General features: G+C 29.4%; 1 long non-coding RNA gene across 1 annotated transcript; it reads right to left on the reverse strand.

Annotated features, from left to right (window-relative positions):
- Positions 1 to 2,087: 2,087 nt before the first annotated feature.
- LOC136090784 (uncharacterized) lies at positions 2,088 to 4,902 on the reverse strand. The gene is made up of 2 exons (XR_010643721.1): positions 4,572 to 4,902; positions 2,088 to 2,297 (listed from the first exon to the last, which is right to left on the reverse strand). It is a non-coding gene; the product is annotated as an uncharacterized LOC136090784 (long non-coding RNA).
- Positions 4,903 to 5,521: the final 619 nt, after the last annotated feature.

The following is a 5,521-nucleotide window of genomic DNA, read 5'->3' on the forward strand; positions in this document are numbered from 1 at the left end:
ATATATTTGAATGTCACTACAATAAAGTATTCCCAATAATAACTAAATATATTAAAACAAAAACTCTACAAAATCCCTGGATAACACCCGGAATCATAAAATCTTTGAAAAAAAAGCAACGATTGTATAAGAAGTTCATTAAAAAAAGAACTTTTTAAAAATGAAACAAACTATAAAAACTATAATCGCCTTTTTGTGACAATTGTAAAACGCTCAAAAAAGTTTTACTATAGCCAATTGCTAAAATACAAAAATGATATACAAAAAACTTGGAACATAACAAAAGAGGTTATAGGTAAAAAGATATGAATATTAGTCGTTTACCAAAAAAACTAATTATAAATGACTGTGAAATTATTAACGACGCAATAATTGGTAATTCGTTTAACCATGAATTTGTTAGCACAGGTCCAAGTTAAGCATCAAAAATAAATAAAAGTAAAACTTGCTTCAAATCATACCTAAACTCTAATAATAATACAATGGACCCCAGCGGGCACACGAAGTTGGAATAACATTGAAATAACGTTGATCAATGTCGATCAACGTCAATCAACGTTATTTCAACGTTGTTCCAACGTCGTGTGCCCGCTGGGACAATATTATGCTAACAGAAACAGAATTGGTTGATACCATGTACTTACTTAAACCAATTAAAGGTAATGGAGTTAATGATGTAAACAGTAATGTAGCAATTAAATCAATGCCATATTTAAAAATTCCGCTTTTGCATATATTTACGCTCTCTTTAAACAAAGGAATCTTTCCCGAAAAACTTAAAATTGCAAGAGTAATACCTATACTAAAATCAGGAGATGAGACTTGTGTCTCTAATTACAGGCCTATCTCCATACTATCATGCTTTTCAAAGTTATTAAAACACATTATGTATAAAAGATTGTATTACTTTTTAGATGTAAACAATATTCTCTATAGTAAGCAATTTGAGTTTAAAAAGAGCCACTCTACTGATCAGGCTATTGTTCAACTTGTTCATGATATTTTTAAATCATTTGATGAAAATAAATATACATTAGGTGTATTTATTGATCTCAGTAAGGTTTTTGATACTGTCGATAATTACATTTTATTAACAAAATTAGAAAACTATAGTATTAAACATATAAATATTGCGTGGTTTAAAAGCTATTAGTCATCAACTATCAAACTTTGATAGATGATCAGTTAACCATTATGAGGTCAACGACTTGTATATGTCAACTACTATCCCAAAAGGTTTAGACGCAATTATTATTCTTAGTCGAGATGGCGGTGCAATGTATTGCGCAATTGCAACTACTTTTAGATTTGAAAACATGGTATGACCTAAAAATAAAAGAAGGCTGTCAGGCGACCATTTTTTTTTTTCAATAGAGTATTAAAATAGAATTATCGATAAAATTAACTTTTTTCTTATGTACCCTGTTTTATGCCATTTATGGAGTTTCCTGTGACTCAAACTATTTTTTTGGTAAATCTTGACATGGTTTTGGATCTCCGTAACAAGTTTTGCTTCATTAATTTTTGTTGATTCTTATTTCTACCTTATTTTAATCATAGATTCATACATTTTGGGTATTCATACCAATTGGATGTTTGGTTTCTATTAACCATTATCTTCAAAAGCTTCGTTTAAAATCACGTGTGCGCGGAACATTTTTTATAAATAGTGGTCTCAAGACAGGAGTATTATATAATTAAAATCATTCAAAGATTGCTAATATATATATATATATATATATATATATATATACCCAGCCAACATTGACATACGGGTACCGTACGGGGCCCATATGGGTCGGCAACTGGGTCCCGTATGTGAAGACCAACTGGATCCCGCCGGATCTTGGCCGCGGTTTCCATACGGGGCCCATATGGGTAAGCCCGCCGGGTATCCCATATGGGTCCCAGCAAAATCCCGTATTTTAAAACCGTGTGGGTCCCATATGGGTTTGCAACTGGGTTCCGTATGGGAAGACCAACGGGATCCCGCCGGATCTTGGCCGCGGTTTCCATATGGGGCCTATATGGGTATGCCCGCCGGGTAGCCCGTATGGGTCCCACGTAGTATATACCCATTGCAAATCTTGCAAATCTACGTTGAAAATGTTTAAAATTTACAGAAAAAGTAAAATTATATATAATCTGATTGGTTTATAGTTACAGTCTAAATTTAGTAATTTTGTAACCAATTTTTGTAATCGGGTATCGTCTGCTTTCACGGTTGTATCGCAAATTGCAAGCTTTTCCATCGTCTTATTCTCGTTTCGAAACTTTTTCTCGTTTTAATACAAGCTCTAAAAAAATAAAATTTAACTGTTAGTGTGAAACTTTATAGATAACAAACCTGGTTTTATTATTTTCATATATTCTAACAATCTCTGCTTAACACTCTTCAGATGTAAAAATGTAATTTTTAAATTCAAAGGAACAAAAATAAATTTTAAAATTTAAAATCGATATTTATTTCAACATAAAAATGTAGTTTAATAAATAAGCATAAACATTTTGTAAGAATTAAAAATATATTATCAATAATTATTTGTTAATTACTATTGTTATATTATATATCATTATTAAGATTATAAACTTTTGTGCAACACAAAATCAAAAAAATAAATATCAACAATTCATAAATGCAGTTGGCGCATAAGAACAAAGCCCTTTTTAAACGGTATTCGCAAATACTTTATATTTATCTTTGACAGTGGATAAACCTTATGAACACCGGTCATTGTGCTTGCATAGAATATAGACAAATCAGAGGAAGAGAGTGGATCTTCGAAAAATGACTCAAAAGCCGCAAATTCCTCAAACATAACCCATCCATCACAAGATTCGTCCGATTTTCCTTTTAAAATGTTTCTAACTAAACCAATTTTTTTGGCAATTTCAAAACAATTATTACCTTCATTAGCTGAAACAAAACAATCTAAACCTTGATAATTTTTAAACTGCAAACAGTGTCTTAATGTAATGGTTACTGGCCCATCAAAATGAGGAACGCTAAATTTCTGTTTATCTCCTTGTCCGTATTTGTTTAAGCAACCCTCAAAAACTCGCCTAACGATTTGTGAACATGGTTGCTGCGGTCTTCGAACAAGCTTTTTTAATTGTCCTAAAAAATTTTCGTATTTGAATGAGGAACATCTATCAAGTACTCCAAAGTTAACTGCATCATCTGCTATATGTATTAACGAATGGACATTGTACACTAGTTGATCCTGACCATAAAGTTCACCAAATGACTGCACAAAATAAGTAAGTAACTTACGAGCAAAATCAACATAATGTTTCAACAACACAGGACATAATAATATTTTAACTGCAACTGAGAGATCTAAAAAGTTTGTGTATATTTTAGGGTCAATCAACCCCTTTAAAACAACTGGCCCAGTGTATATTAGAAAAAGTCTTAGTTCAGTTGCTTTCCATTTTTTATTATCTAGTAAGGACCTTGGTTTTCTGGAGAATTCTCTTGGAATGTAACGACGTATCTGGCATAATCGATCAGATAAAGTATTTATTGTAATCTGTGATAATTTGCAACATCTCGGGCCATTTAACCATAAGTTTATGAGTCTTCGCATTACCCCTAAGCATACTAAATGCATATAGTCTAAAGGAAACTTTGTTACCATGTCAAAATTTATTTCAATTAAAGGTGACATACCACTATGATGTTCAGAATGTTTTTGATGACAGAAATCCAAATCAGTCCTTAAAGCTGATGAAATTTGTGGGAGTATTATTTTGCCACACCACTCTCCTTTTTGAACACAACGCTCGCAGCAGTTATACCCATTGTGTCCCTTGATACACTTTAAAAATGCTCTAGCTGGGGCATCACATATAATAGCACCAAGCTTGATTTCATACTTAATATTTTCATAGATAAAACCATCTTTTGCAAGAACTTTGAACTCTACTAAAAAATCTTCCAGATAATCATAAATGGAATTAGGTTTTTGGGCACCGCTATACACTGCTATAGGAAAAACACTAGACCCAGCTTCAATAATAGAACCTAAAATAGGCCAAAGAGAAACCCTTGAACTATTAAATATAGGTATACCATCAATATTAACGTGAATAGTAAGTTGTTTGTTGCTTGACGCTACTGAATTCTTTTCAAACATCATTAAAAGCCAATACTGCAAGCTAAAATAGTAATATTCTCCACCAGCAACATTTCTTATATCAACATTTTTTGGAGTACAAAGAAGTGTTCTTGAATCTTTTGGTAAACTTAACCCAGATTCTTTTAATATAGGTAACAAACTATTTAAAGCTGCATGTGATATATTGAAATTTAAAGCCCAACTTGCAAGTTTACGAGGTATGTTGTTGTTGTCGTTATCTTCATCACTGTTGTCGTTATATTCATCATCATCAGAAATAACCATACGTGGAGACCATTCATAACTATCATCACAAAGCGATACAATATTGTTTTCGTTATATTCAAGTTCTCTAATTTCGGTCTCAATAACAGCCAAACTACCATCACAATTATTAAAGTTTTCTAAAAGTTTATTAGAATCTAAATTACTATCAATTTTATTTCTCACCTCATGAAAACTAGAATAATCTTTAAAAACATTGCTGGTAAATGGATTAACATCACGATTCAGTATATCTACAGTTGCAGATTCCTCAAAAATGTTCGATACCACTTCAGCTATTTTTCTACGTTTTGATCTTTCTGAAGTCATTCTAGTAAATTAAATAAAGTATTTATTATTCTGCAACAAACCTCTCTTACACATAAAAACTATAACATTACCAGATTTATAATATATATATACATAATATAATATAATATATATATACATAATATAATATAATAGATAATATAATATATATATACATAAATAACACAAAATAAGAAATACAAAATAATAGAAATGATAACAATAAATTAAAAAAAAAGAAATTGAAAATCATATATATATATATATATATATATATATATATATTTATATATATATATTTATATATATATTCATATATATATATATAAATATATATATATATATATATATATATATATATATATATATATAAATATATATATATATATATATATATATATATATGAATATATATATATAAATATATATAAATATATATATATATATATATATATAAATATATATATATATATATATATATATATTTATATATATACAGTAAACTCTCATTAATTCAGACCCTGGATAAGTCAGACTTTTGTAAGTCTGACAGATTTCCAATTTTACGCTTAAGTCGGACCCTGATTATGTCGGACCATTTGCTAATTCATACTGTTTTTTTTTATCCCTGAGGCAAAAAACGTAACTAGGACTTTCTTTTTTGAATTCTTTTTGAATTAATTTCACATAACTAAAATAATAAAATTTTAGGGAGAAACATTAAAATCTAAAAATGAGAATGTTCAAAAATTAACTAAATAAAATTTAATCAAATATAGTTCAAACTAAATATTTTTATAGATTATTTTGATTATTGGTAAGTATCT

Source organism: Hydra vulgaris, chromosome 14, assembly GCF_038396675.1.
Source record: "Hydra vulgaris chromosome 14, alternate assembly HydraT2T_AEP".
Taxonomy (NCBI): domain Eukaryota; kingdom Metazoa; phylum Cnidaria; class Hydrozoa; order Anthoathecata; family Hydridae; genus Hydra; species Hydra vulgaris.